Source organism: Protopterus annectens, chromosome 3.part1 (genome assembly GCF_019279795.1).
Source record: "Protopterus annectens isolate FY-2018-M chromosome 3.part1, PAN1.0, whole genome shotgun sequence".
Classification (NCBI taxonomy): Eukaryota; Metazoa; Chordata; order Ceratodontiformes; family Protopteridae; genus Protopterus; species Protopterus annectens.
Window position 1 is genome coordinate 1,613,196,373 of NC_056732.1, and position 23,842 is coordinate 1,613,220,214.

Sequence of the window (23,842 nt, forward strand, 5' to 3'; positions counted from 1 at the left end):
CCATTTCTCCAGGGTCTCCTCCACCTGTTCCCTACTCTCACTACAGATCACAATGTCATCTGCAAACATTATAGTCCATGGGGACTCCTGTCTGATCTCGTCTGTCAACCTGTCCACCATCATTGCAAATAAGAAAGGGCTCAGAGCTGATCCTTGATGTAACACCACCTCCACCCTAAACGCATCCGTCACTCCCACCGCAGACCTCACAGCTGTCATATTACCCTCGTACATATCCTGTACCACTCTTACATACTTATCTGACACGCCTGACTTTCTCATACAATACCACATTTCCTCTCTAGGCACCTTGTCATATGCTTTCTCTAAGTCTACAAAAACACAATGCAACTCCTTCTGACATTCTCTGTACTTCTCCATCAACACTCTCAGAGCAAACATCACATCTGTAGTGCTCTTTCCTGGCATGAAACCATACTGCTGTTCACTAATCATCATGTCCCTTCTTAACCTATCTTCCACTACTCTTTCCCATAACTTCATGCTGTGACTGATCAATTTAATCCCTCTGCAGTTACTACAGCTCTGCACATCACCCTAATTCTCAAAAATCGGTACCAAAACACTTTTTCTCCATTCCTCAGGCATCCTCTCACTTTCTAAGATTTCATTAAACAATCTGGTTAAAAACTCCACTGCCATTTCACCTAAACACCTCCATGCTTCCACAGGTATATCATCTGGGCCAACAGCCTTTCCATTCTTCATAGCTATCCTTACTTCCTCCTTGCTAATCCATTGTACTTTATGATTCACTATCCCTACATCATCCAACCTTCTCTCCCTCTCATTCTCTTCATTCATCAACCCCTCAAAGTACTCTTTCCATCTTCTCAACTCACTTTCCTCGCTTGTGAGTATGTTTCCCTCATTAACCTTTATCACCTTTACTTGCTGCACATCTTTCCTAGTTCGGTCCCTCTGTCTAGCCAATCAGTACAGGTCCTTTTCTCCCTCCTTAGTGTCCAACCTTTCATACAACTCTTCATATGCCTTATCTTTAGCCTTCGCCACCTCTCTCTTTGCCATGCACCTCATCTCCTTATACTCCTGTCTACTTTCTTCATCTCTCTGACAATCCCACTTCTTCTTTGCCAACCTCTTTGCCTGTATACTCTTCTGTACTTCCTCATTCCACCACCATGTCTCTTTGTTGTCCTTCCTCTGTCCCGATGTGATACCAAGCACCTTTCTAGCCGTCTCCCTTACTAGCTCTGCTGTATTTACCCAGCTATTTGGTAACTCTTCACTGCCACCCAGTGCCTTTCTTAACTCATCCCTGAACTCCACCTCACAATTACCCTTTTTCAATTTCCACCATTTGATTCTTGGTGCTGCCCTCACTCTCCTCCGCCTCTTCTTGATCACCAACGTCATCCTGCAAACCACCATCCTATGCTGCCTAACTACACTTTCTCCGGTCACCACTTTACAATCTCCTTCAAACTGGCCCTCCTACATACGATATAATCCACCTGTGTGCATCTTCCTCCACTCTTGCATGTCACCCTATGCTCATCCCTCTTGCTAAAATACGTATTCACCACAGCCATGTCCATCCTTTTCACAAAATCCACCACCATCTGACCTTCTGCATTCCTTTGTTTAACACCATACCTACCCATCACTTCCTCATCCCCTCTATTCCCTTCACCAACATGCCCATTGAAATCTGCTCCAATCACCACTCTCTCAACCTTGGGTACAGTCATCACCACTTCATCCAATTCACTTCAAAATTTTTGTTTCTCATCCATTGCACACCCAACATGTGGAGCATATACACTAACAACATTCATCATTACACCATCAATTTCCAACTTCATAAACATCACTCTATCCAACACTCTTTTCACCTCCACAACAACCTGCTATAGGAAGTCCCTGTTCACCCTATAGTGCTCCACTATCTCCAGCTCCAGGGGAACTTTTAACACACACAGCAGCAAAATGATAGGGGCTGCAATAGTTACATACAACAACTTGTGGAAGAGGCTGAGGGTGGTGAGGATGTGAATGCTGTCGACCATCCCACAGTGAGGAGAAAGAGGAGAGTGTACAGACCCTGGGTAACCTACCAGGGGCTACATGAGCTGGAGATAGTGGAGCGCTATAGGGTGGACAGGAACTTCCTACAGCAGGTTGTTGAGCTGTGCCAGCCACACCTGACACACAGACCTAACACAGGGGAACCCATCCCAGTGGATACCAAGGTAAGTGTAGGCCTAAGAATACTAGCTACAGGTACCTTCCAAAGGCCAACTGTGGATATGATGGAGATCTCACAGGCATCAGCATCCAGGGTACTCCACCAGTTTTTGAATACCATGTCAGCACATGTCAGTGAGCACGGATATTTCCCCAACACCCATGAGGCATTGGCCAGCAATGTGCAACTCTTCCACCAAATAGCAGAGTACTCTGAGGTAGTGGGTGCTATAGACTGCATGCACATATGCATCTAAGCAGCACCCGGTGAGCGGGGTATGGTCTATATCAACCACAAGGGCTTCCCCTCCATCAACTGTCAGGTTGTGTGCGATGCCCAGGGTATAATAATGAATGTGTGTGCTGGCTACCCTGGAAGCTATCACAATTCCCACATATGGCATCTGATGCAGCTGTACCAGAGATTTGCCAATGGGAACATCCCTCACGGTCACCTAGTGGGGGATGCTGTATATGCACTGAAGCCATGGCTGATGACACCCATCAGAAATGCACACACACACACACCCGAACACAAACTCTATAATGAGGCACATGCACAGACCAGAATTATAGCACAGCATGTGTTTGGGATGCTCAAGTCATGGTTCTGGTGCCTGGACATATCCAGTGGAGCCTTGCAATACTCAACAGCTACATGTACCCAGATTGTCCTCGTATGTACCATGCTACACCATATGATCCTGTGGAAACAGTTGCAGCAAGAACAGCACGGGGCAGGGCTACACAGCTCCCATCATTGCCAAGGCCTGCACAGGCACAGAGTGACTCTGAGGAGGAACAACCTGAGCCTGCCCTAGTAGGCAGAAGGAGGCATGCCCAGTATGCCCTGGCTTTGGCAAAGAGGCAACACATAGCACATATACTGACACATGAGGGACCCAGGGAATAACACCTCTCTCTGACTCTCACATACAGAAAAAGGGATGCCAAACATTATACTACCTGTCCTCAACCATGTTTAGGGAGTGTACTATGTGCATCCAACATAGGAAGCCTGCAGCACCACCCTCAATACTGGACACCCACAAGGTAAGTGACTTACACATGCCAGTCAGGGGGGTTCACATACACAACAGTCACAGCCAGTAGGACAGGTGTAGACAAACACAAACAAATAGGATTTGATATGGCCTCTGAATGAGGCCTATGGGTAACCTCCCCCCCAGGCCTACACAGACAGACTACAGCAGGTCAGGCAGTGGGACATCAGTTCTGAAGGGTAGGAAGTCAGAAACTAATATATAGGTAAATAAAGTCTAAGATCTGTAGTACAATGGTACGCCTCTAGTCAGCATGATAAGTAAGACTACAGAATGAAATGGAGTACCTGACATACCAGTACAGTCATAGCAAATGTGTACAAGTGTCAGGTGTGCCCCCCCATCCAACATATTAATGTTATAACAGTCAGGTGTGCCCCCCAATCCTGTGTAGATATGTAGAAATAGTCAGGTGTGCCCCCCATCCTATGTAGAAATGTAGTAACAGTCAGGTGTGCCCTCCAATCCTGTGTATAAATGTAGAAATAGTCAGGTGTGCCCCCCCCCCATCCTATGCAGAAATGTAGTAACAGTCAATGCCAAATGATCGACAGATACCCTGCAGACACAGCATGCTACCTGTAGGTGTACAACACAAAGGTCAGCACTGAGTACCAACTACCTGGACACAATCCACACATTCAATACAGATAGGCATACTGGACATTCTCACAAACTTAGAGAAATGAAGGCAATATCAGTCAACAACATGCTGAAAGGTCATACTGGGCATGCTCACAGACTTAAACACATGAAGGCCATGTCTGTAAACACCAGTGGATCAGACATATCTGGCAGTCGCAGATGTTAGTGCAGACATTCCTCAGTATGCAGCAGTCATGCTTTACACACACAGTGGATAGGAATACAGACATATACATAAGGAGAACACATTATAATATGCCAAAGGTAGACATACATAGATGTGTGGAAGAGGGTGACTGTGACAAGGAGCCATCCAGGCCTGTCCCATCCAGCACACAGCCAAAGGGCCATAACCATATGAGGTTCATATGTCACTCACTGCAGATACTAGCCACCAATATCTGTCACATTACAGACTATGCGGGGCACATGCCAGCTGTACAACATGACTGTACAAGGAAGTAGTCATCTAGCAGCTGTATACACGTACCTGTAAAATATAACCATGCGTATGCCTGCATGTGGCATGTCAACCTCTAGATGCATGGGTTATGGCCCATGCACACACACTGCCCACCCCATAGCATTACTATGACAAGCCTGCTGAGGTCATCCACTGTGAAATACACCTTTGGGAGGGTTGTAGCCCAGTAATCTCCATGGCATGTCCCATAACTGTGCACTGCTGTAGTGTGATAAACTCGTTAGTTAGGAGTTCCAGTCCCAGACATGGCAACTGTGTGTGTGTGTGTGTGTGTGTGTGTGTGTGTGTGTGTGTGTGTGTGTGTGTGTGTGTGCGCGTGTGTGTGAGATAAATTAGTTAGGCAGGAGATCTAATCCCAGACTTGGCAAGTGTGGGTGTGTTTGTGTGTGTGTGTGCATCTGTCTGACTGTCTGTGTAGAAAGTAATGCTAGTATGTGGTCACACTCCCTTCAATTTAAATGCTCTACTTTGGTAAGGCTGCTGATGTCATCCACCTAGAAATACAATGCTGGGAAGATTGTAGCCCAGTAATCTCTGTAGCACATGTCATAACTGTGTACTGCTATAGTGTGAAAAAATAGTTAGGTAGAAGTTCTAATCCCAGACTTGGAAAGTGTGTGTGTGTTTGTGTGAGTCTTTGTGTGTGTGTGTGTGTGTGTGTGTGTGTGTGTGTGTGTGTGTGTGTGTGTGTGTGTGTGTGTGTGTGACTCTGTCTATATTGAGAGCAATGCTTTTAGGGTAGTCACTCTCCCTACAATTCAAATGCTCTACTTTGGTAAGGCTGCTGATGTCATCCACCTAGACATACAACTCTGAGAAGGTTGTAGCTCAGTAATCTCCACAGCACGTGTCATAACTGTGTACTGCTGTAGTGTGATCAATTAATTAGGTAGGAGTTCTAATCCCAGATTTTGCAAGTGTGTGTGTTTGTTTATGTTTCTGTCTGACTCTGTGTAGAGAGCAATGCTTTTTAGGGTAGTCTTACTCCCTACAATTCAAATGCTCTACTTTGGCAAGGCTGCTGATGTCATCCACCTAGAAATACACCTCTGGGAAGGATGTCTCCGAGCAATCTTAGTAGCACGTGCCATAACTGTGTACTGCTGTAGTGTGATGTAGACCTTTGTTAGGGTTCTATACCCATACATGTCGGTTGTGGATGTTTTGTGTGTGTTTCAATATCTGTATAGGGAGCAATGCATTTTAGCCTAGCCACACTCAGTACAATTCCAATGCCCTACTTTGGCAATCCTGCTGATGTCATTCATTGTGAAATACATCATTGGGGAAGGAGCTCTTTAGTAATCCCTGTGGTGCACCCTGTAACAGCTTCATGCTGTAGTGTGATATAGAACTCTGTTGGTGGTTCTATACCCACACATGTCAGTTGTGGATGTTTTTTGTGTGTTTCAATGTCTGTGCAGGGAGCAATGCATTTTAGCCTAGTCTCACTCACTACACTTCCAATGCCCTACTTTGGCAATCCTGCTGATGTCATCCAATGTGAAATACACCTTTGGGGAAGGAGTACTCCAGTAATCTCCCTGGTGTGTCCTATAACTGCATAGTGCTGTAGTGTAATAAACTAGTTAGGTAGGAGTTCTAATCCCAGACATGACAGGTGTGTGTGTGTGTGTGTGTGTGTGTGTGTGTGTGTGTGTGTGTGTGTGTGTGTGTGTGTTTGTAACATGTATCCTATGTGGAGGTGAGTGTGAGTGTGTAACATCTGAGCCTAATGTGTAGTGGGTTTTGCAAATTTATTATATGGTGGCCTTAGTATATATCACAATGTCCACTGTACAGGGATAACAGATGTGAAATAGCCGAGACACTGGGGTACAAATCCATACCCATACATGTGACATTAAGGCCAGGCAAACAATGTTAGCAACTCTAGTATTATCCTGAGAACACTTCCACCCCATGTCTCTTATACACTTATACACACACACACGCACACACACACACACACACACACACACACACACACACACACACACACACACACACACACACACACACACACACACACACACACACACACACACACACACACACACACACACACACACACACACACTTACTTATGCAACAGTCACTATGTTGGTAGTACACTGCATATCGCCCACTGATAGTGACTGTGGATTATTTGCAGTGGGCTACAGAGGGCATGGTACCCTGTCCATCTGTCCAATAGGAACATACATGTAGACAGTGCACCTTCCCCATGTTCCCCACTGGATGCCTGCAACACCTGTAGTGCCATCAATGTGAACCACAAAGGACATATCATGCCTGAAAACATGCCCTGTATGAACAGATGCCGTTGACACCAGGAATGCCATTAGCATGCTATCAATGTAGGTGCAGGGTACACCGCTGTCCATTATCATTTCCCACCACACGAGGTCAGGACTGGCACAGCTGATGATAATCTGTGTACACAACATAAGCCAGATACCCTAGGTACAGTTCCACATGTCACTGTACATGCATGTGAGAGGTGTGCACATCACAGACAATGTCTATGTCATGGACGAAGCTACACATACATGGCAAGCAATGCACAAGATTGGCCACATGCAATAGTCACCCAGGTGACTGGATGGTGATTACAAAACCCACCTGTGTGGGCACCTCCAGAAACTACACCCCTGAGCCACAATGCAGACCATTGTCATGTGGCTTGCTGCCAAGGTATACCCATCACCTAGCTGTATATAGCTGTCTGGCACAGTTGACCACTACACACCCGTGAATCAATGCACCCATGCATGCTAGTACTGACACCCTGTGTGTGTGTGTGTGTGTGTGTGTGTGTGTGTGTGTGTGTGTGTGTGTGTGTGTGTGTGTGCATTGTATGATGCGTATGATCAAATTCACACTCACTACAACCCCCATTGGCATACTGAAGCATGCTGTCTGATGTCAGACACCTCCCTATACCCTTTGCCCATATAAACTCCCTATGACCCCTGTGGTGCATGTGATACCTGCACAGTAATGTGTTGTAGCAATCTCACTAGTGATGAGTTGTATTCCTGGCCCTGCAAGTGTGGCAATGTGTGTGCGTCCCTGTGAGAATGTGGCTGTGTTGACACTGACACCTGTTCATGTGGCCAGGCACGTGTACTACACCTACCACATAGCTACCATATCCCTGTTGCAGATGTCACTAACCATCACATATACGTTCTGGGAATCCCTATCATGTAACCTATGTGGTGCATTCAATAACTGCATGGACATGTGATAGCACTGTATAGTCATCAGGGTTTGATACCCTGTACTGGTAGGTATGTGACACAGGCATGCCTACGTTTAATTCTCCCACCCCTCCCTGGCTTTTCTGTGCCTCTGTCTGCCCCTCTTACTCCCTCTCTGGTGGATGTGGAAACCTACACCTGCTTTACTTAGGCAGCAGCATGTCTATTTGAAGTAATGTTCAGGATCAGCTGATGGTCTCTGCATGAATTGTAGCCCTAGTCTAGCTGACTGCATGTGGAACAGCTGTGGTAACATTCCCATAGCCAATTGAATGGAAACACATACCAATATCTAGGAACATCATGTTGCTGTTGGGCCTTTCATTCATTGTGAGCAGGAACTCAATCTGTTCTCTGGCAAACAGCATCTCAGATGGATTGAGGTGTTACCTCTAACAACATACACTGTGGAAGCAGGCCAACACAGAGGAGGGGGATGTGCCTGCCCTGACTACAGACTGTAGGTGCTGCTATACTGCATTTGAAGTAGTGTTGGTTTAACAGGGTGTGTGTGGATATGGCTGTCCTACATGTTTACATACCTGCCATGTCAGTGCTATGTTAATGATGGAACAACCATCTGTAGGGCCATCTGCAGACTGGCCAGTGTGTGGTGCCTTTAGTTTCAGGTGTTACCCACTGAGCACCTATCTGTGAACTGCAGAAGGTAGTGTGCGATTTGCAATCTGTAGATGGTGACAGCCGTGAGAGTTACTGACTTCATATCCCTCATAGGACATATGGTGTAACACACCCTGTTACAACAGTAACTGTATGAGGTTATCACAGCAGTATGTTTCTATTGGCCTCCAGCCACAATCCTGACACCCTTTGTACATATGTCATGCAGTAAGGGGTGCATATGTACTGTACACTATAAACAGTGACATCATATCTGGTAACAAGCCAGTGAGATATCAGACTGCTACACATGTAATGTATAGTAGGGGTTATATTTGATGACATAACCTGGAAATTCTATGGCTGTGTGTACAGTACTGAGGTCTGTGTACTTATAGTGATTGTCAGCAGTGTGTGTATTGTTAATATGTACCTTTTCTGTGTACAGACTGTGGTAGATGTCATTGTTCTTGGTCCTGTTTTATCTGATGCTACATGCTGCTCCACTGTCTGTTACCCTATCGGCTTACATGTTTGTAGGGCCATACACGCACATATCCCATACCACAGACAGGCAGCGGACCACACTGTGTAGTGGCCCAGTATATGTAGGGTTAGTGTGTGGGTGGCACATATGAGGTTGCTGTTGAACAGATAATCCATATGCTGTAATAATACGCTAGCATGCCATATGTAGCTGTGGCTGTGTTCACATTGGTTGTGGTGATGCAATTACACACAGATGTATGTTACTCTGTGCCGTGGCATGCCTGTACAGCCTGCTATGCCATACAGACTGTACTGTTTATCAGTGTGCTTGTGATGGTGTCAGTTGTGCCTTGTTATGTAACAGTTATATCCCAGTGTGTCAGCTGAGATCTTTACCCCCTAGGGATTGTCAACAGAGTGTAGATAAAGGTTGCTGGACTATGCACCTGCATTACTTACCTTTGATTGTTTGGTATCATGTGGTCTAGTCTGTCTTTACTATTGTACTACATGATGGCCATGACCTGGACAGCAACATTTGTTAACATTTCCAGACTACTGTATTAGTATACCTGTTTCACAGTTGCATTACTTAGTTGATATGGATGTCCATGTCTAAACAGCTATATGACATGGCATATACAACTGTAATAGTACACAATTAAAGGTTTCCCATTTATGCACACCTATGTGTGGTGTTATAGCCTTTGATATCTCTGTGGGTATATTTTGCAGGCAATTAATGTTATTTGAATGGGTGGCTCATACATACTTCATTTGGTAAGGTGGTAATGGTAGGAATAGTGAGTGTTCCATATTGTGTGCACGTACTACATATGTAACTTCATGTACATATCTCTGCGTGTGTATGTGTAGTTACATATATATGTATGCATATAGCTGTATATCTGTATCTGCATATATATGTCTGTGTATATGTATCCTAGGGATGCCCATGTTGTGTATGATCCTGGTTATAGGATCTGCAACACTTGGTAGTGTACTGCAGGGGGGAAGTGTTTGGCTGTGGGGGAGTATACCTATTCATACAAGGCGTATATTGTTTGGGCCCTCCCAACCCCATTAACATTGCATGTGGACATATATGTTTTTGTTATTTCCCTATTGTTATCTACAGATGTATGTCCGTATATATATATATATATATATATATATATATATATATATATATATATATATATCTGCTGACATATATATAACCTGCCGTATATATATATATCTAGACATATAGATGTAGACATACATATCTATAGCTGTAGGCATTTGCATGTATATATGTTCATTTATATATATATATATATATATATATATATATATATATATATATATATATATATATATATATATATATTGTATCTGTTTAGATATTAATATATTTACACACACACATACATCTAAATGTTGGAATACATTCTCTGTACTGTTTAATGACTGGGCTGGATGATATGTTTTTGAAAACATTAGGAATATGTATATCTGTCATGGCTTAGTGGTAAATCACTTGGTCTATGGTGTGCAGGGTCCTGGGTTTGAGTCTTGCAGAGGCTGTTTATTTTGTTGCTGGACAGGACATGGGCCATTGGATACAGAGTGATTAAGGCACTTTAAAGAAGTTGTAAGCGGGTTTGCGCAGATTTGTGCAGAGGTATACACTGCTAACTTCTGGTTACAGTTTCTCACAGTCTGTTAGCTTCTGTATTGCTTAACCTGTGTAGTTATTGTTTACACCTGTGCAAACAGGCTTAAACCTGCTTACTGCTTCTTAAAAGTGCTTACTCCCGTTTACCCCGTGCTAATTTCTTTAAAAGAAAAGAAAAAGGGGTTGATAGGAAAGTGGTGAAAAAGGGGGCACAAAGAGGAAAAGAAAGTAGGGAAAATAGCTAGGGATGTGCAGGAAGGGTGTAGGGAAGGTCCATAGCTGCCCATTTCGTCTACAGCAACATATGTGCCTATACACTGAATTTGGAGGTAGATTTGGACACTCAAACCCCTGGGAGACGGGTGAGGACAACAATAATAAGTTGTGATGCCAATTAGACCGAATTACATGTGTCCAGTGGAAACATGTGCAAAATGGACAGCTATGTATGGGGAGAGATTTTTTTGTGGGAACAGATTGCCCTTTTTTTTTCAGGTGAGAGTGGGATGTTGGGGAGGGGTAGTAGGTATATTTAGGTTGGGTAGGTTAACAGACAAGACAAACAAGATGCATACAGGGGCGGTATATGACACATGTGGGGGGTAAACACCTTGATGGGTGTTGGGATATCAGAAGCCCACAAGCCACCTAGTGGTAGCAGTGGAACTGAGGTCCCCACCCATGGGCAGCCACTACTGCACCTTCACAGCCCCAAAGGTGGCTGTGCTGGGGGTTGAGTCACAGAGCCAGGCTGACTCGGTGTAGAAGATCACCAACTTGCTGGTCGATTGCTCTACGCACCACAGCCTGACCTGGTGACAGGTGACAGGCGAACAGGCACCTGTCACCCGACCTGGTGATGGGTGACAAGTGCCTGTCTGTGCCTACTCCTGGGAGGGCAAGTCACATCCCCTGAGGTGGTTCCACCCGAAGGTGGTGCAGGACAAATGGATGGGGAGGTCCAGTGTTGGGCCCCAGACATGCTGGTGCCCGGTGCCACTGCCAGCTGAGGTGGGACAGGTGGGTCCACTGGGACTGGCCTTCCCAAGCATGCTATAGTGTTTAGATTTCATCATCATATATGGGTTGGTAATAGTCAACACATTCCAGAGTTAGGTATAACAGCATGCATAGATATTCCCATTAACCCAGACACCAGATATGGAACAGTTGCACAGCAAACAGAACACATGCATATATGGGACCACAGTGGTAATACGAACAGCATGCAGGTACATTGATGGCACCATGCCACCAATGTTGGGATAATTCAATATAGCACATGCATGGGAACCATTAAAATATTTATCAAACAATTGGACATTATCAGAGTCATTACATACCAGTTGGTGTGGTTATGTTGATTATTGTTGGAGATATGGTGGGGGGGGTGTCAATTAACAACTTGTATATTCCTGTGGTCCACATTACTTTCCTAGTCAGTGCTGTTATCTGTACCTTACAAGTATTACTACACTACCCTATAGCCTTAGTTTGGACAGTGATATGGCTGTTGCCATTGTTACACATGAACCGGTTTTACCTGCAGTATACACCTCTTACCTGGTATACCTGTGGAGGGAATGTTTGCTAACACTAACTGTTTCTACACATACTCCCAGATTCCAGGTTGTTGTTTTGCACATAGTATCCAACTCTTTCTGCATAGACTTTGGCCATGTGTTGACCACATGCTGGTGTGCCAGCGCATATCTAGAATATTGCCCTCTTCCACCTTAAGTGACCTGACACACACATATACATGCTTTCCTACACAGTTATATTATGTAGAACAATGTGGGTGACAGTGACCAGTGATACTTTGTTATTCAGAGAAACTGCAACACTCACAATTCCCTACAATACCAGTGTCAACAGTACCAGTACAGGTTATAATGGTCTGTATTTCTCAGCACAGTGTTCATATCCAATGTACCTGTGGAAGCAATGTTTGCTAGCACTACATGGCTGTTGCTACACAAAGTTCCAGATTACACATTAGTATTATGCACATACATCTCACTCTGTTACAGTACACACTTTGGTCACAGCTTGACAACATGGGAGTGTAGATAGGACATACTTGAAATATTACTCTCCTAACAGTTTTGGGGGTTGCTACAGTGACAGGTGTGTTCTCATGATGTTTAACAATCACTTGTATTCCCTGTTTGCTGGCTAAACATCTGGGATCATCCCAAAGACTTACTGGGGGACAGGGGGACAGGCAGCAGATATGGGCACATATACTGGAAATTCTGGCCTCATCTGTACAGTTGTGGGGTATGAATCTGTATGCAGCCTAATTCCACTCCCAGGATTCGGACGATGGCTATGTCTGCTACAACTTAAACACTGTCCATCACAGTTGTGTCTGGTATATAGTATCTCCTATCTGCTTTCTGTCTTATTAATCCCCTGTGCTTTTGCATTCTGACCTTGTATTACAACCCTCATATACATAATTCCTAGACAGTTATATGTTGTAGGACAGTGTGGGTGGCAGTGATGTGTAACACCTCATTATTCAGAACAACTGCATATCATGCTTGTATTTCTGGGCACAGTGTTGGTATCTGACAGACCTGTGGGAGGATTGTTTATTAGCACTACCTGAATGTTCCCACATACAGTACCAGATACCACATTACTATCATGCACATACATCTCAGTCTTTAACTGTACACACTCTGAACACAGCTTGACAAGTTGGGGTGTAAATTGGACATACATGGCTTCTTAGTCACATAAGGTATTGGGGAGTTGCTAGTGTGCCAACTTTATTCTCATAGCTGTATGTCAATCAGTTATATTTCCTGTTTGCTGCCTATACGTCTGGGATCATCCCACTGATTTCTCAGGGGAACAGGTTGATAGGCAACAGATATGGGCCACTTTAATAGACATTTTGGACATATCTGTACAGTTGTGGGGTATGATTCTGTATGCAGACTACTACCACTGGCAGGATTTGAACCGTGGCTGTGTGTGCTAAATAAAGCAACAGTTCACATCTCAGTTGCATGTGCTATTTGGTTTTTATTGTCTGCATTTTCCCTGTTTACTTTCTATATGTCTCTCAGTTGTACTAAATGGCCACTGGGAATTACAACTGTCATATACAGGCATTCCTACACATTCAATTTATGGTGCACGGTGTGGGTAATAGTGCTTAATACTACAGTACTATTACACGATTGCATATCTACATTACCGTATGATACCAGGATATACACATGCAGTCAGACCTGTTTTGTCGGGTTATTACACTTTTATTGACTTACAAACAATATGAGACTCTTCCTGCAACATTCTAGTGTATGCAGTACTTGCCTTGAACAATACAGGTTTTATACAAGTAATTAATTTACTACTTCTTTTACCTGAGCTGGCAATTATTACACACATGCTGGGGTGATACATAGGACTAGAACATCCCCTGCTGCTCTAGCCACTTAGAACCACTCCTCCAAGTGGTCCCCCTTACGCCGCTTCAGGTCAGCATAGTGGTGCCTGACCTGCTCACCAGTTCAGGGTATGCCAGTGGCACTACTGAGGTCACGGGCGAGATGGTCCCAGGCCTCCACCTTATATTGGGTGCCCTGGTACTGGCCCTGCAGCAGTCTCTGATCATGGTCTTTAAGTAGGAGTCCTACCATGACCTTGGATTCCTGGATGCACCAGCACTGCGCCCAATGCTTGCACCTTCTCCCCTTACTGCCATAGTGTCTGCAAGGGGAAGCTACAACCAGTTATGAGATGTATTCCCGCCTCTTGGGTTTAAGTAGGGCCGGTTTTCTGCACTTTTCCGTGACTGGCCCATTTTGAAAAGGCTAAGCTGTGGTCAAACCTGCTTACCTAAGGTTGGCATTGTTTAAAGGTGTATACCACTGGGCACAATGAGTTAGATGGTCTACACATTGCTTACACTTCCTAAGCTGGCCTGTGCAATACTTAGCATTGCTTACATTATACTCCGCATTATATTTCCTTTTGGCATTGATTTCTTATTCATTGCATCTTATATATCTGCCTGGTATCCACGATTAGTGTGTACATACACCCTATGGGGTCCTTGTGTTTTATTGGGGACTTTAACACTCTATTACAATTACACCTCACTTCTGAGCTTACTGCTGTACTCCAGTTCACATATTTATGTTATGTAGTGGGTTATGGAAAATATGACTGTATACTGATTCCTTTCACAGGTTCAGTTGGTTTTACTATGGTGAGGACTTGTTTGGTGATACCTCAATCTTCTGTACTTCTATGATGGCTTGGTGGTTAACTACTGTGACTATAGTGTATAGGGTCTTTGGTTCAAGACCTGCATGGCTGTTTATTTTGTTGATGGGCAGAACAAGGGCTGTTGGATACAGACTGATTAAGGCACTTTTGAGCATTTGTAAGTGGATGTGTGCGATGGTAAGCACTATTAACCTGCCGTTACATCTACTTACATAGAATTAGCTTTAGAATTTCTTAACCAGTGTAGGAATTGCTTACCACCATGCAAACGGGGCTACACTCACTTACTAGTGTTTAAATATGCTTAATACTGCTTATTGGTGCTTAAACCTGCTTACTAGTGCCTTATTCATTATGACACTGACACCTCACATGTGCATTTACTACAGTACTCCATTTCATAAAAAATATGTTTTTTAGTGGGTTATGCAACAGAAATATTACTCATAATGTGCTTTGCCATGGAAAATGGAACCTGCTGCAGTGGGACTTGAACTGGGAATGCCTGCTTATAAGGCGAATGCTCTGCCCACTACACTGTTGCTATGCTGCTTCATTTGCATATATCTTCCTTGTTATCCTCTTCAGCCATTTAAGCTGCATTAACCGTAGCTAAGCGGTGGGCACATCCGCGCACCTATGGTTAGCTTTAATGAGATTTGTAAAGAAAAATGAAACAGTTTGTTCATTTTATTTATGTGTCCTTTTGTTGCTGTTGTACACATGGGGACTGTTGGCGGCGATATGTGGACACCTATGAGCGGTCTCACTCATTTCTGACCCTTTTTTGCTGTTCTTCATTGCAGGGGCATGTATATTCTTAGAGCTCTGCTTTCAGACACGCCCCTTGCACTCTTACATGCTCCGTGTAAGCCTAGGAGCTCAGGCAGTGCACCTCATTATTAGGCATGGCACGCTGCCGTCCTGCTCCTAAATGGCTGCCTCCATGCAGGACTAAGCTAGTCCTGTATAGAGGAATAGTGAATCCGGGAGCAAGTTTTACAATTCAGTTATTTTGTGATAATTTCACATTACTTTTCAAAAAGCCAGGACTTGCAGTCTCAGATCTTAGAATTCTGAGGCAAAAACGTAAAGATTTAGAAGAAGAGTTTACTGAGAGATAAAACGTTTTTATTTTTGGCTTCTGATTAACCCCCTCAACCCACTGATAATCAGCCTGCTAACTTACAATCATTCTGCCCTTAATCTCTGTGTCTGATACTAATACCTGAGAGGGACCACCTTGATGAAAGGCAAGGGGAGCAGGAAAAGGGGTGGCTGCCAGTTTGTCACGTGGTTTACAATGTCACAACTGGGTTTGGAAGGGGAAGTGGAAGACAGTGTAAGAACCAGAATGTAGTTTTAAACTGGCAGTGTCATATGTGCTGTAATGCACCTCAGGCCTTTTTCCCAAGGCCTACCTCTTCCACATGCTGACACCTTCCTTGGAATCTCGGGGGGTTTCTGAGGATGTGCCAGCCCTGGGTCCTAGGGGAAACATACTTTCTTAGCCATTGTGCACTCTCTACATTGTAATTGTAATTATACATTCCAAGCCACAACCTCCATGACAGCTTGACAAACAATCCAAATCACAACAAAACTCCACCACAGGGTAGGCAAAGTCATCCTCTCTACCAGTGCTGTCAAACACCCAAGATATTACTCAAACATGGGTCACCTGGGCCATAGTCAAGGCTTTATCAATATATTCCAATCAGTTTCCTAACTTTTTAATTTTATTTTCACATCACTCAATCCATTTGTCCTTCACCTTAGAAGATAAGCAAATACTTTCAATGTAATATATTTAGCGCTACTTTTGTCTCAGCATAAGATGACACACATTTGCATCAGTTCTGTGTCTTGCTCAGCATAATTTGTCTGTTTTAATGCAATGAAAGTTCCACCTAGTGCAGGCCACTAAGAAGAAGGTCCCATGGAAGTGCTGTACAATGTATCCCCTGCTTCATGAACTGCTGTCTCTGACTAACATAAATGCAGCAAAAGAGATACCGAACTAACCCTTACTGGTCCCATTGATGAAGGAAAACAAAAGCGTGTTTTGTTTTGACTTTCCAAACATTATTAAGGGTTTATTTTTTTAACAAGATGCAACCATGTCATTATTATTTCTCACTTGGTGAATAAAATTCAGAGATAAATGAATTTTAGGAGTAATCTATGACTAAAGAATTTAGAGCATCACATTTCAGTAAAGCAAACCAAAGCACAAGTGACATGCAGAAATAAAATTTCAAGCCAATTTCTTTATACAGAGTTGAAGAGATGAACAGTAGACATTGAACTTTGGCCACAATATGATAACCTTTTGAAGATGGCGGACCTCTTCCTACGTAAATAGTGGCTCAAGCTGTAGTAAACATGGCAGCTCTAAAACTGCTGCTTTTGACTAACATAGGCCCTGAGTTGCAATAAATGGGGATGAATGCTGTAGTTATGGATATGTAGGTGTGAACCAAGCAAGAACACTCTGGGTTTTATACCACTATATATCTAAATCTATATCTGTATCTATATCTATATCTATATCTATATCTATATCTATATCTATATCTTTATCTATATCTATATATGTGCTTTTTGTCCCTTAGTCTGCTAACCAGTGATGTCTTCCAGTACTTTCATTTGCCTATTTGTTCATTTCTCCACCATTACTATTTAGGGAAGGGTCGGGCCAAATCCTGTTGTAACCTTGTAGGTGAGCTATTTCTTTCCAAGGAGTGAACAGCCTTGTGTTCTCCTACCTGTAATACTGCTGGTCTCCATTTTTCTTTTATCTCTCTAGACAGGAATATGGCCAAGTCCTGCAGTAACCCTGTAGCTGGACCTTCTCTCTCCAGACAGTGAATGACCTTATGGTCTACTACCATCAACATTATTGGACTCTTTTATTTCTCCAGGCAGGACATTTGGCCAAGTCTTGCTATGACCCTGCAGATGGGCCATCCTTTGCTTCCCCTCCAGAGAGGAAATGATTTGTGATATTCTACCCATAAAAGTGCCACTCCCCCTTTAAAAGAGATGAGAGATGGGGGGGGGGGTACATCATGTAGGAGGTGGGCTCAGGCAATGCCTAACTGGGTGAATTGAGTGGGAAATCCCAGCATTACTGCCTCTGATCCCAGCTCAGTCATGACCCCACTCACTATTACAATGGTAACCTGACAATAAGTAAGTCACTTACTTTACACTCCAGCTTGACATCTACCCAGTTGTCAGAGGAAACTTCAATCACTCCCCAGCAGGATGGCTGTGTTGATGTATGACACTCATTCACACCCATGCTGCCCGGCACAAACACACTAGGTTTAATAAGGTTTGCATTCATGGCTCCTTCCCCTATGCCACGGACCAGACCATATATATATTTTTAGATGTTTAACAGAGCATAGAGGAAATATTTGTACATCAGAGTATACCTAAATAGGTCAAAATAAATGTCAACAAATTATAAAGGAAACATATGATTTCTTACACTCATCCACCAATAAATAAATGACATAAGGATAAGGAGAAATGAGCATGAACTTGTATAATAGGAAACTCATGTGCTATAGTGATTGCTGTTAACATTTGTTTGTGCATGTGTGTATGCACAAATCTAGTTATTCAGGAGTTACAAACTATAACTAATGGCCTAAAACAATAAACTACTCTACAGACACTCAAAACAAAGAGCTAAAATCAAACAACTGATCTTGAGATGGCAACAAGAGATACTGATGTTTTTTTTTCCATGAGATAATTTCTCAACTTGAATTTTACAATCCAAATTACTTTTGTGACATCTAAAATTGCCAGAAAGGAGATTGGAGCCTGACAAAAATAATGTTTTCATTCACAGACTTCTGCATGACATCAGGGAGACTGAGCTGCAGATCTACTAACTCTGATGGCTTTGTCACACTTTGAAAAAGCAATAATTGGGGCATGTGAGGATTAAATACGTTCTGCTACAGCTGGCTCAAATTCTAGCCCTCCAAACTCAAATCTTTTTCTAGAACTGCCAAGATATTAGGTAATTTAGTACGATTACAGGCACCAAGGATTTGAACAAGCATTACAGCTTGTCCCCATCTGGGAGTTTCACCCCACCCTTTACTTTAAAAATAAGTTGTTTTGTTCTGTTTCCAACATGCTCTGGTCCTATACACCATATAAAGCAATAGGGTTCACACAAATCAATACTTCATGTAGTGCGCTGTGTACGAGTAAGAATGAGCAAACAATGCATTGAGCTATCATGTTCAAGCAAGTGAAAAATAAGCACCATGTTACTAAACAAATGAAGTAACCTAAATAGATGGACTCATGCCCCCTTCACCTGAATATAGCATGTCCAGTTGAAAAAAGACTGGTAACTTTAATGTCTGACTAACAGACAGACATACAAAACAATGGGCTAATGCACAAATGTTTTCTTCTGTTTTGACAATGACTGTTTGGCCAAAATGTGGGCTGCAATGCAAAGAATACTGGATTGCAATTAAAAACAATATATGAAAGCAATGCTTTTTTCCTGTCTGTCTGATGGTTACACGGGGAAATGATGTTTTGATATCTAATGACTGTCACCAACTCCCATACAAAACAGGATTTCATCCATAGGTGATAAATTGGAATGAAACCACCAGAAAGGTGATGCCTATCAAGTGCCTGGTAACAGAACCCATCAGAACTCAAGTAATCATGGTGTCAAGAGGTACCTAAATACCATTTGTTACTAGTGACAATTAAACTATACGTGTGCAGTTATGCCAACTCAGAGTCAAGGTGATGAATGAATGAATGAATAGGCATTAGACACTATGTACAGTCAGCATCAGCTTTTACTCATCTGTGCACTTTGAGATGTTGCATGGTGCGCTAACCCTTTACTAGGCATTCCCTTTTAAGGTCACAACTACTCTATTTTATATATATATATATATATATATATATATATATATATATATATATATATGTATATTGGTTCCCTTTATAATTTCGAAATATTGAAATCCTGACTTTCAGAATTTTGAAATTATAATAACGAAGCCTTGAAATTCTGAAACACCAAAAGTTCCAAATTCAAAATAATAAAGTTCGGAGCTTCTGGTATTGCGGTGTGTGAATGCATAGGTGTAAGTGTAGGTAAGTACATATGAGTGTGTTAGTTAGGGGCTTTAGTGTATGTTAGTGTGTGTTTTGGCTGTGATGTGTGTGCAAGGGGCTGTGAAATGTGTATGTGTGTGAGTTACCTTTGTGTGTGTGATTGTGCAATCTCAGAGTTAGTATATATAAGTATGGGGTGTGTGGGGTGCAGGGGGGCTTGCCCTCCCTGCTTGTCTGCAGTGTAGGATTGCTTGTTTGATTGTGGGGGGAGATTGTGTGTATGTGTATGTGTATGTGTGTGGTGTACTTGAACTGTAGGTTTGCAATTTTAAATTTCACGGTAATGGAGTTTCGGTATTTAAAGGTTTCGGCTATAGAATTTCGAAATACTGAAATTCAGGATTTCAGTAATATATATATATATATATATATATATATATATATATATATATATATATATATATATATATACACAGACAGGTATGGGTCTACTTCACAAGACCATAATCCCACTTACCCGACTTTCATTATGCTGCGATGAAAAGTCCGAGAACCACATGACGCCGACGTCCCAGAATAATGACTTTCCACTCCAGGTAAGTAAACACTTGGCCACCATGTTGAACTTTTCCCCTTACCCCCACGGTAGTGTGACCTTGGAGTTAGTATATTTAGTTAGGGAGGGTGTGGGGGCTTCACCCCCCCCCCCCACATGGGCAGGCTTAATTTGCTTTGGTTTTAATTTATTTTTCAGGTTGGCCAAGCAGTTACTTACCTGGAGTGGAAAGTCGGTGTTCCTGGACGTAGGTGATATGGGTTGTTGACCATTTTATCTTGGCATTATGAAAGTTGGGTAAATAGGATTTCAGTCTTGTAAAGTAGAAAAATTAAAAAATATATATATGTAGATATATATATATATATATATATATATATATATATATATATGTAGACAGAGAGAGAAAGAGAGAGAGAGGTAAAGAGAAGGCGAGATATGTGTATTCATATACATACATACATACCTCCCCTTAGGTATATATATATATATATATATATATATATATATATATATATAGATATACATAAATACATATACTCACTCATACGTGACTTCACATCCCCTTTACTTTAAATGCAAATACGTACTCAACAGATAACTTTATAATTTTTAGGTACTTTGATTACAGTTATTTTAGAACTGCACAGGTATGTTATATGACTATGATGATACTTTGATATTAAACTTTAGGACAATTGAACAATTTGATACTAATAGTTAATATCTGTAAATCAGCAGTTAGCGAAATGTCCTTGTTTGATCAGTGTTCTAAACTGTCATTTTTTTGTTTGTTTTTAAGACAAAAGCTGACCTCTTAATTTCCATCTTGAAGTAGCAATTTATTTTGGAACTATATTCGAGATTAAGTAGCATTAAGTACTTTGGACTGTTCGTGTTGAACTTTAGTTGAAGAATCATTCTGATTCTGAGAGAGTGGTAGTGGTGCGTATGACTGGTAAACATTACTACTTTTAGATTGGTCTTGTGGAGTAGGTAGCTCTGGTAACTAAGCATCCTCAGATGTATTCTGCAGCTCTAAAAATGCTTACTCATTTACATAGATTTCCATGCCTGAACCATATATGCAGTAAAAGCTCTATTGTTCCAGCTGAAATAACAGTGGAACAAATAAATCATTTGTCTTTTTAAATAACCCTCCCCATCTCCTAGAAACCCAATTTGATGGCTCAACTAGTTGCATCCAATTAGTCCAGTCATTTCCTGGCATAGCAGCTAAGCATCTATGGACTAGGCAAGAGCCCTGCAGCCAATTATTTCTTTTTTTCTTTTGCCCAGGAAGGTCGACATCACCCAAGTGATAAAAATAAGATAGTAAGGAGTTAGTCTGTTTGCTGGTCACTAAGTGTGGCCTACTCCCACACTCTCTGCAGACTAGTCATAACTGCCTGGTCAGGAGAGAATTAAAGATATGCATGGTCTCACACACACACACACACACACACACACACACACACACACACACACACACACACACACACACACACACACACACACACACTTGCATGTGGACTTCCTATTCCCTGAATCAACAGAAAAGTCCCTGCCTGAGGCAGTGCAAACCAAGATGGCTGCTTCAGATGAATGACACACGCAGCCACTGCTAGGCATCACCAGTGCTGCAGGCCTAGTGTCCTCCTTTCTCCTGAAGATAATTGCACTGGTGATGTCTACTCAAGATCGTCCTTCCCTTCCTGGTCAGTCAGACACCTATAACTAAATTATTTTTTTTTCATTTATCTGAAAGCCTTTCTGCAATGTTTTCATTGATCTGTCTTAGAAAAACTTTTGCCTGTATTGCCTTTCTTTTTATAGATCTATAAGATTCATCTGGCTTTTTGAAATTAGTAGTGAATAACTTTCTAGTTTGGCTTCAAGTTGACATTCCATAAGGAAATATAATGGGGAGGGAGGTTGGCATAGTGGTTAAGTCATTTACCTTACAAACACAAGGTACAGGGTTTGATCCTCACATAGCCTAATTGGCTAGGCTTAAAATGGCCCACAAGGTCAGTTAGCTTAATACTAATCTATGACCCTATGACAATTGCTACAGACCGAAGAGGTGAATTTATGTATTTATTCATTTATATGTATTTACTGGGTGTAGGACACTAATCACTACTGACCAATTTCAGGCTCAGCCTGGGTGAAATACAAAGCATTTTGTAAACAAAAAGAAATACAGAAATGTAAGCAATAACAAAGTAGTTCAGACTAGTTTTATAGAAAACCTGAATGTATATATTCTAGTGAAAGAGCAGATCCAATGTACAATGAAGCCAAGTGTAATGTACAAAAAATACATTAGTTTCTAATGTGGATCAACATTCAATAAATCTGACAAAGAAGAAAAGACAAGGAGAGGAAATAGGGATAGTATGATAAGTGATATGTCCTTTTTTGAAACAGGAGCATTTGGCTTTGATGAAGAAGTACTTTTTAGTTGCATTTCAGTTTTCAGTATGAGCTGATTTCCTTTAAGTCGATGGAGAGAACTTGCCAAAGAGTAGGTGCCTGAGAAGAGAAGACATATGCAGTGCAGTGGAGTTTGGTTCTGGGGGATATGAGTGCTGTTGTGGCTTGTGAATAGTATCTCAGGTTGCATAAAGAGTTTTTTTTTTTTTTGCATGATGTCTAGGTGGAAGGTGATTATATTTACATATTGCTCGTTAGCTGACTTCAGACAGTGGACTTTTTCAAACAGGTCCCATTTTAGCCACAATGTGGGAGTTATAACACAACTGAAGCTCCAGTACAGATTATAGAAATCTGAATTGTTAGAACTTTCACTCTTTCTCATGATACGCAGTGTGGACCATGCAATAAAGTAGTCCATTAATTACTCTTTGGATATCTTGGACTCTTGTCAATATGTGTAACTTCTCATTGTATAGAAAAATTGCAAAATTCCTGATTCCTGAGGCATGACCATTACCTGATATTATCTCCATTGGAATAATATGTGATGCAAAAGGATATTTCAGTACTTTAATAGCAGTATGACTGACAGTTGCATAACATGTTTTATGCTCATAAAAGCATCTTCTTCATTTCCCTCTATATTCCTCCAGGTAACAACACCCTGGAAGACATCCTATCCTGGGCCTCCTCAAATATTAAACTGGAAACCTACATATTGGATGATGTAAATATAGACTGGAACAAAATCAACAACCCTAACCCCTCCATGTCAATCAATCTAGTTAACTACACTCAACTTACTAGCACCATCACTAGACCTAACAAAACCAACCCCCCAGGCTCCATACTAGACTGGATCCTAGTATCTCATCCCAATAAAGTCATACAATCTGGTGTCATACCAGACCCATTAGGAGACCACCTCCCTGCCTTCACCCATCGAGCTTCCCTCACCCCCCCCCACACTCCCACCAGTTCATCCACACTCGGAACCTCTCTAACTTTAACCCTATT